Below are 10653 nucleotides of genomic sequence, written 5' to 3' on the forward strand. Positions count from 1 at the left end.
CGCACCGTCGAGAGGGAGTACAAACGGCTGAAAGCGAAACGTAAACAAACAGGTAGCTCTTTATCCAAACCAAATAGCGGGGGAGTAAAACTGCGGCACGCTGTGTTGGGAGCCCGAGCGAGCGAGCGAGCGAGCGAGCGCGCGCGCGCGCGCGCGCGGAAACTTTCTTTCCTTTGTTTCCCATTATATTTCCGCATTACTTTTTTAACGCGCCGTTAAATACCCGAGCTGCCGCGCGCGCGCGCGAGCTCGCGAGAGCGGGTAGTTTCGGGCGGTCGGAAAAAGTAAAAGAAAAAGTGGGGAAAAAAACAGGCTGGATGGGAAAAACGAGGAGGGAGAGGGAGAAGGTAGAAATAGAGAGAGAGAGAGAGAGAGAGAGAGAGAGAGGGAGAGAGGGAGACACGTCGTTTTTCTTCGTCGACGATTCTGACAGCGTCGCGAATCTTTCCCGTATATAAACGCATGTCGTTTATTGCCGCGCTCCGTCCCCTCTTTTAATCTCTCTCCCTCGATTGTTCCACCGCGCCGATACACCGCGCGACTCTTGCGGGATTAAAAAATACAGCTGACGTGCCGTTCCTTCGCGGGACAATTGATCGTACACGGGCGCGATTCTCGCAAGACGTGTCCCGCGTAGGCAACAGGCCTCTTCCGAAATCGCTTTCGGAAAGTCTGGCTTCAGTCATAAGGTTGGCAGGCCTTAAACGATGGTAAATACGTTGCGCAATTAATCAGCTGACCACGTTTGGACGTTCACACAGCTATGCTATCGCACAGCTACGCATTGTTTCTGTTTACAAACTTTTTGGTTTTGGTTATTAATTTTGTAATATTAGATAAGGAAACGAATAAATTCTTTCAATTTATTTTTGTTACTTATTATCTCGATAATTCTCAGATCAGCGGATCAATTATCTGGAACGTATCTGAAAGCGCGTTCTGAAATTTGTTTCGAAAATTTTGGTTTCAGTCACAAGGTCGGTAAACCTTAAACTAACGTAGATATGTCCCGTAATTGATCAGCTGACCACGCTTGGACGTTCATTTACTATTTCTGATTACAAACTTAGTTTTAGCTGCTAATTTTGTTGTAACTTTAGATAGGGAAATGGATGGAGATTTCTTGTTACTTATTATTTTGATAATTGATCAGCTGATCAATTACGGAACGTATTATAAAGGTGCGTTCCCCGAAATTGGTGTCGGAAACCTTAGTTTTAGTCATAAGGTTGTTAAGCCTAAAATTAACATAGATACGTTCCGCAATTGATCAACTGATCACGCTTGGACGTTCATGCGGTATTTCTGTTTACAAAGTTGGATTTAGCTACCAATTTTGTAATATTAGATAAGGAAATGTATAAATTTTTTTATTACTTATTATCTTGACGATTGATCAGCTGATCAATTACGGAACGTATCTAAAAGTGCGTTCTGAAATCTGTTTCGAAAATTTTGGTTTTAGTCGTAAGGTTGTTAAGCCTAAAATTAACGTAGATTAACGTTCCGCAATTGACCACGCTTGAACGTTCCTGTAGTATTTCTGTCCGCCAAGTTGGATTTAACTACCAATTTTGTAATATAATAATAGATAAGGAAATGGATAGATTTTTCATTACTCATTATTTTGATCAGCTGATCAATCACGGAACGTATCAATTACGGTGCGTTCCCCAAAATCGGTGTCGGAAACTTTGGTTTTAGTGATAAGGTTAATAAGGCTTAACGTAGATACATTCCATAATTGATCAGCTGACCACGCTTGGACGTTCATCTAGTATTTCTGTTTACAAACTTGCTTTTAGCTACTAATTTAGTACGAGTAATATTAAATAAGGAAATGGATAGATTTTTTATTACTTATTATCTTGATGATTGATCAGCTGATCAATTACGGAACGCATCTAAGTTAGCTCAAGGCCTACCAGCCTCGTACCAGCCCAGAAAACTGAAGTTTCCGAAACTGATTTCGGAACGCACCTTGAGTCAATTTAAAGCCTGCGAACCTTGTAAGGGAAACCAAGCGCTTCCGAAACCGATTTCATCGCGCTTCGCGAGCGCAGCCGAGCCGGCCGCGAAAAGACGGACGGAAAGCAGCGGCGGCGGCGGCGGCGATATAATGCCGCGGCGTTCTTTCTTGCTTCTTGCTAGCGGGGCTCGCTCGGCCGCTCGCTCGCGCAAGAAGCATCGATTATACCTAGAACAAAGTCTCTCTCGCGCCGAACTACAAAGGAAACTGGTCCACAATCTCCCGGCCGCGAGTCACAGGGGCGGACGATGCGTAGCCGCTCGCTCGCTCGCTCGCTCGCGCGCTCGCGCTCTCTCGCGAGTAAATGAGCAAGGCTACGGACAGTTATGAATCATCGCGCGAAACGAATTTCACGGTAGCGCTCGGCCGAGGCAGACGCTAAAGAAGCATCGATCGCTGAAAAACCCTTTTCTCTCTCTCTCTCTGCTGCTCGCTCCGTCTCTTTCTCTCGCTCTTCTTCCTTCGCCCGTCTCCGTCCCCGTTCCCGTGTCCGCTCGGCGTTCTGGATAGCGCTCGCGGCTGAATAGAGACGACGGCGAAGCGAGACGTCTCTCTCTCTCTCCCTCTCTCTCTCTCTCTCTCGAGACGATTAACCGCGGAGTCTCGCGTAAACGAGCGAGCGAGCGAGCGCGGCGAACTGCGTGAAAATGATCGTGCGTGCTTTCGCGAGGTCAGCGGAGGGGGCGGGGGGCGCGAGATTCACGCCTGCGTGCGTGTGCGTGTGGCTGCGTCGCGGAGGAGAGAGATACAGCGGGCCTTGAGAAATCGCGGAGAAACGATCGATTCGTAAAAATGTAATCGTAACGCCGTGCGCCACTCAACCGGCACCGGCCGCGACGACCGCGCCGCGATCGATTGCGTGCCGCGGAGCCGATGGACGATTTTTAATCCGTCTATAAATAGCTTCAAGTCCGTTATCACCGGCAGCCCGCGTTGATTCTCACTCCTCGGCTGCACTTCCTTCGGACTCGCTTTGTCCTTACGTCGTACGTCGTCGCGTCCGTAGCCATCGGAGGGATCACCGGCCCGTTGATCGAGCGGAATAACGATAATGGTGGATGCAACAACAGTAGTGGTGAGAATCACAGGTCGATGATAACAATTATTACGATAGTAGTCAAATTAAAATACGAATTAGGCAAGTAAGAGCTAGCGCCGGTGAGAAAGCGTAAATGATAATGCTGGACAGGCATAATTGCAAAGTATTTATTAAATTAATTACAAGCGTTTCGTTCCAATTTTTTGGGGCCTTCCCTTTGGTGTGAACAAAAAAATATATAAAAAAATATAGGAAATGTCGCAATGAAAAAGCGTGTCTTTGAGAAGAAATTGATCTGGATGCAAACGCTCAACGACGAGAAAGTGTGAAAATTATCTATAAATGACGAAGAATTATCTTTTTTTTATTCATCTATTTATTTTTGTTTACACTGAGGGGGGTCCAGAGAAATAGGACCGAGACGTTTGTGATTAATTTAATAAATACTTTGTAATCGTGCCTGTCCACCAGCGTTGTCATTTGCGCCTTTTCACCGGCTCTTAGCTCTTACTTGCCCAATTTGTATTTTAATTTTAATTTTAGTTATCGTTGTGAGAGCTTCGTTTGTATTTGATAATAACAGCAACGCGCGAGCGATCGTTCGCTTTATGCATTGCCAAGCGGTTATTTTTCGTCAGCTATTCTTCGCGATTGTCAATTGAAAGGCGCCGAAACGGTTGACCGGTAAATTAACGCGGACTGATCGCGGTGTCCGAGCCGCGGATGTTCGGGCGCGATGTTGTTGTCCAAAATTAACCAGCTAAGTGCGCATCCGTGTAAATCGAACGTTTCGATCCCCCATTTGAATCCTCATCGTCAGCGACGGACACGGTGCTACCGAAATAGTTGATGAAACTTTCGGAATGTATTCCCGTCTTGACTCAAGCCTGGAAACTTACTTTCCGAGGTGATTTATTAATAACGAAACATTTCTCTTGACATTAATTGCCACAGCAGCCATCGGCAAAGGAGGACCCACTGCGCGGCATACACGGATTTTTCGTGCGCGGGCTCGCGGGATTGGAAGAGTTTTTGTATTTTTATTTTTTTTCTCGAGACATCCCAAGACAAGCGAACAAGTGTCACATCTTGTTATGGCCGAAATATTTAAAAATCCTATTATTATCCCATGTCAGAAAAGTTGGAGATATTTCGAGACCTTTTCGTCACTCTCGCGGCCATTTCTGCAACAGAGTCCTGTTACGCTCGTAAAAAAAAGTAGCGTTTGTGTGCTCGAAAAGGAAGAGTTTTCGGACGCGTACGATATTGACTGGCTGCTTTGAACATAAACTAACGCTGTTATTTTCCAGCGGCTATTTTTCATAAGTTAATATAAATTAACATTGGCCAACTGTCCTTCTTACTGCCCGGATACTTGTGCTCGGTATATTTTCATAAACTATCGTCGAGATGATTCGCAGAGACTGGCCGATAACGTTCGGCTAAACGAAACACGGGTATTTTCGTGGGTTTTCTCACGACTGATCGCAATCATCGCTAAAGTAAGTAAAATATGCTCCCATAAACTAGCCACCTATTTCAGCTAGAAATATCCTGTATATTAAAGGAATGTTGTACTCGTGGAAGATAATTCAAATAGACAACCACAAACGAAAGAATGGACAGAAACCTTTTACGTGATTTTCATCAATTTAACGAAGCCATTTAATTCCCGTGCAATTCACGATGATAGTTTCGATAGAAATCCAGACTAATTATTGTGTCTTATTTATCGGAGCGATATTGAATTAGTGATCAAACAAGTACTAGGCAAAGATAAAATATTCTGTAAAGTTATTCGAAGTCTCTCCCTCCTCTCCGATGATACGATCTCATTCTCGCCCCCCTTCTCGATTTCGTCTCTTTTAACAGTCTATTTTGTTGTGTCTTCTTTCTCACAGTCGTCGCGCGATTTTCAGCCATTCTATCTGCATAAACAAGTTGATGTCTAACTGATAAATTTAAAGTTCTTGCAATTCGAACATGTTTACTTAGCTACATTCAGCACGATATTCCAATAAGATCCTTTGCTTATGTAAATTCTTCGTATATTTTTTATAAATCAACGGAAGTCGATATAGGTCCCACGAGTAAAAAAATTTTTTTATCTCTGGATACCCGAAAAAATTAATTATGTTCAGGAATTTTTTTGCAGAGACTTGCAGATACGTGTCGATTTATTTTTGTAAATACAAAAGAACATTAAAAAATAATGACTCTTCGGGAACGTCGTATTTGCGTTCTCGATATGCATGCACCGAGGATGCAAAATTGAACGCAGCCTGTTTCTTTCGAACGTCCAAAGACAAAAGGCTCCTCGAGACTGCATTGACATCAGATTATTATCCCAAACTTGAGCGAGCGTCCAAACACGAGTGAGCTGATTGCCATCTGACTAAACGACATTTCTGAGCTTCAAACCGCGAATTAACGTGTGTTTCGGTCAACGAGATAATAACACCGAGAGTCTCAAGCAAAATATCATTGTGAACCTTGTTAATGGCGCCGCGCGACTCGTTGCCCGGTAGAGACAAATGAAAATTTATTGTCCACAAATGGCTGTAGATCGTAATTCTCAACCGATCGCGAGAGGAATTTTTTTTCTTTTTACATTGATCGTTAATAAATTGATCTCCAAGAAAGCTGTGGAGCTTGATTTTTAAGACGGGCCACCTGAATAACTTTGAAAATATGCAAGATAGAAAAGACGTTAGATATAAAAGTTGTAGGATTTTAAGTGACGCATCACATAGCAATACTAGTATGACCTTGAGCAGCGTCATCAAGGTTACAGGAAGGTCGCTTTGAATTTTTTAAATGAAAACCTTCACTTTTGTTGTATCATTTTTTCTTACCAATTAATCTGACACAATTTTTGTGTCTGAAACATTTTTTCCTTGCCTAATATTTTTTTCTATCTTGCATGTTTTCAAAGTTATTCAGGTGGTTTTAAGTGCTTTACTCTGTATATTAATAACAATCCGGAATAACATGCATTTCATTGCCAGCCAGATTGACAGCTGTCAATAGTTAAATCTTGATTCTAACATCAGATTCGTAATTAGCGACCTTGGAAATCCTCACATATAAGGTAGCTTAGTGCGAAAGCGACTTTGAAAATAACATGCTTCTAATTCAAACCTTCTGGTTAACAATAATTTCCGGATTGTTATTGATACTTCAAGGGGCCTTTTTCGAAAATCGAGCTCCACAGTCTTGTTGGAAATTTCTCAACAATCAATTTAAAAAAAAAATCGTGTCAATCGGCTAAGAATTACGGCCTGTGCCGATTATTGAACAGTAAATTTTCATTTGTCTCCGCTATGCGGCGATGCGTGTCGTGCACATGGATCGATTGTGAAAGGTGCTGTACGATAATAGACACAGAACGCGCCGGCGATAGGGGGAATTTTCCAGCGCGCACCACCTGCGAAACGATTGTCCGTGCGTGGCTGATCTGTCCTGTAATTTCCTTAACTTTGCGGAACCGCGAAACCGGTCCGGCCGACATTTTTTCGCAGTCGATTCGTCGCGGGCTCGCTCGATTCGGTAACCTTCGACTGGTTCGGCCCGTTTTCCAGACGGCCAACATGAACCGATTCGAATCGGTTCCTCCTCATGGAACGGTGCGGCAAGCCACGCCACGGATGCTGATTTGGATCGGCGACGTAAAATCGCTCGAATCGCGCAAAAACCGAGCGCTCGCTGCCTCGCAGTTTATTTTCGATCCGCACCGACGGAGAGACGCCGGTCTCTCCGGCGTGATTTCGGAAAGGTCGGAAAATGGGAAATCGCCCGCGCGATTTGCACTTTAAGAACCGTGGCGCGACTTAAGAACTCGCCAGTAAGACTTAAGCGGCGAGCAAATCAATCACACTCGAGAATCATCGAGAACGTGAAGCGAAATTATCTGCTGTGATTCATCAATTTATTCGCTGCTTCTTACGCTTTCTCCGTGCGGCGTGGATCTTTAATCTTTCGCTGAAAGCACGCGATAATTGCCGTGTGCGATATTCTTTAGACTAAAAATATTTCTTGATTATTAATGCACCACAAATAAACTCCTAAAAATTTTCTCAACTCAAATACAACAGAGATTCCGAGCGAAATGCCCACATTTGTTTCACAATTTATTATTCTGCCATAATACCAACTGAGATTTCCACTTTCATTCCACTGAAAGTTTAATGTAATGACAAATAAAACTAAGAAATAATTGGAATAGTTTTGCTATAATAATATATATACAATATTTCTCATATATTCATATACTCTTGAAAACTTTAGATATCTAAAGAGACATAATATATATGATTTGTGTTCTTTTTTTAAAGTAAAATTGAAACTGACTAGAGTCTGATCATTTCCATCTTGAATCCACGTGTTTGAAAAATTACGCACCTATAATTTAAATCTGCATAAATTTCCCAGAATCTTTCCAAGTGGATCATTGCTATCTATAAGTGGAAAATTGCTCGTTTATTATTTAGGTATTTAAAAACACATATTTCTATATAAATTAAATTTATTCTCCGGAATCCGAGGACGTTGGAGAATTAAGGTCAAAAATGGAGGAAAGTTTTGGGGGAAAAATTGGCAGCGTCAGCTTCCGTATACGATATGAGTGAGCGCAAAAGTTTTGATGAATTTTTCCGAAGGATGTCGCGATTGATTTAGTTTTAGAGCAGCGCTTGCAAATACTGCAGACGTATACTGCATGCCGTTGGACACTGAATTGAGAAACAACAGCGATTATACTCTCTCTCTCTCTCTCTCTCTCTCTCTCTCTCGGTAGAACAAACAAAATCGTCTCCGACAAAATTACCCCGTCCGCTCTCTTTTCCATCGAAACTTCTGCACGAAACTTTCGCCCAATATATGATCTCAAGTGCGAGTAAATGAAAAGCGACGCGAGAGAAGAGTAATCCGCATTGTTTCGAGAGTGGCCGCCGTTACCGGCAGCTGTTACCGTTATAAAGAACCAATGTCGCAGACACTCAGTATCAAAAGCCAAGGTATCGATATCCGCTGTCATTCCTAGCCTTAACCCGCGCGCAGTCAGTGTCTTGAACCGACACCGAATCGCGCACTTGAACGGATACAATTATGCAGCTATTGGAGTATGAAAATAGTTTCTCCGTTGTCGGGTCCTCACGCGCAGAGCGCCTTGAATAATTTGACGCACGACGCGAGCCCCAGTTTCGCGCGAGAACGGCGCGGATACATTTTTTATGGGCTCATTGAGAGATGGCGAGCACGAAAATTCGCGCCGACGACGACGACGATCGCGCGTCATGCTGTAACGCCTAATTAACCTATTAACAAGCAGCCCGAACGAGATGGGTCCCGAGCATTCCCCCCTCTCGTCTGACCGCTGGTTCTGGATTTCTCATAGGACATTTCTTGAGATCTGGGTATCTATTATGGAACTCGTCGGAATCGATTCCGATCGAATTTATTCCGTTATTTCCTAGATTTCTATTGTCTTTTCTGGGGGAAACGGAATTATTCCGATCGGAATCGATTCCGACGAGTTCCGTGATAGGTTAGCACCCTGATCGGGATCTAAGTTGATTTCTCGAAATCTACGCAGATTCAAGCTGGAAGAGTAATGAGTAATAAAGAGACGTGTTTGGGATGAGAGAGAGAGAGAGAGAGAGATTCCCAATTGGTTCAGGATCCCCAAATTTCATCAGCGATTAATCGGATAACCAATTTTGGGACAAACTTGGGAATTCCAATCGGAACCCCCAGGCTTTAACTGTGAAATCCTGGGGAATTTCTATGCAGATACAACGTAAGAACGTAACCTATTATCTAGGGTTTAATTGATCTGATTGGAGGTCTAATTGCGATCCAGCTCGACATAATTATGGGCTCTGATTTGGAAATCTACGCAGATTCATGTCAGTGGTGTAATGTTTGAAACACGCGAATCCAAATGGGAAGCCCAAAAGTAAACTTGATTTGCTCGCCCCAACATACCTTCCTAAAGATTATTTTTGGTCCTTATTTTACATTAGAATTGAGCAAAATATACAAAAGATATTTTTAGAATTTGTACTTTTATTTACACATTTACATCTTTTTACTTATATTCGTACGTTTTTTCTTTCAAGTACGAATATTGTGTTCGCCGCGGCTCATTTTGTCAAACCTTCCCCACAGCCGATCTTGTACTGTTTTTCTAACTCTGTGAAACAGAGTTAGAAAAAGACTTAGGTACTTGTGACGTTGGTCGTGACCAGATGAAGTGTGTTTCAAATATTTTTATTTATTCTCTTTCGTATCCTCTTCTTTCTAATAGCCGGTACAAGAGTGGAGTGTGCCTCCTGTTTAACTTTACAAAAAGTGCATTTATTTCATTTGGTAAATCACTAATAAATTTTATTCGCTCAAAAAGCACCAGTCCTCACATTATTTCTCTTTCGGTCCTATGCAGAAAATCCAGATTTCCGATAAAAATGGAATTTCCGGTCGGTATAATAGCGGGCTAAGCAAATTTGACTAAGCATTCCGATCATGATCCACGTGTCTGGGAGAATCTCGAAAAATTTTTGACTGGGCTATCATGATCCTTCCGACAGGAGAATCATAACGTTTTCAACGAGAGAAGGCACTCGGGTGTTCAGTCTTAACATCTCTCGAGCATAGCTCGAATATTCTCCCGCGCGTCACTCGCGTTGTGAAACATGTAAAAAGTCTCGATTGTTTCCATGCTAACTCGATTCACTACGTCAGGATCTTCGACTATAGAAATATGGACTGCCAGGAGCTAACTTCAGACTGGTCGCCAAGATGTGTCGCGCCTCCATCGACTAAGTGAGGAATCCCAGAACTAAAATTTTGTCATTTATCAAGTGTTTGGTCTAACGCGATATTAACGTGATAATTAATACAAGAAAAAGTGTGAACATGGTTATTTATTGTTTTGTACAAGGCTGCAAATCATCAAAATATCACAGCAAAAAGGAAACAGAGAAACGTTCTGTACCTTGCTATGGGTAAGTTAAAAATTCATTTATTCAAATCTAATTTTTATATTTTGTTTTAGGGTGAAATATTATAAATATGATTATAATGTTACTTATTTTTTTCGCGAACAAAATTGAATGTTGTACGATTTAATAATCAGTTGATTCGTTTCAATGCTTTTCATAAGATGATTTCCAACACTTTAAGAAATATTAATATATCTACATTATTTTATAAACTTTGATATGCATACACATGAATTTATGGAAGTGTTAGGTGTTATGGAAAACCATAAATTTATATTAATAAAATCAATTGTTCTTATTTTTTAAAATAAAATTGTTTCATTACGGCAAAACTACCATATTAAAAATACACCATACTTTTATCAGGCATGATTTAACAAAAACTATTCTTTTTAAGGGTCGGTGAGTTTTTTTTATGGACATAATGTTTAAATATTATTTTTAACATTTATATTTATTTCGCCTTAATTATGCTCGCATTTGTTAAATTGCGTTATTTTTTGTTAGTCTTAATTATGTTCGCGTTCGTTAAATTACGTTTATTAAAAGACTATTTATGTTCCAAATTCAATGTATACTTTAAT

Source organism: Harpegnathos saltator, unplaced genomic scaffold (genome assembly GCF_003227715.2).
Source record: "Harpegnathos saltator strain DR-91 unplaced genomic scaffold, Hsal_v8.6 scaffold176, whole genome shotgun sequence".
Taxonomy (NCBI): domain Eukaryota; kingdom Metazoa; phylum Arthropoda; class Insecta; order Hymenoptera; family Formicidae; genus Harpegnathos; species Harpegnathos saltator.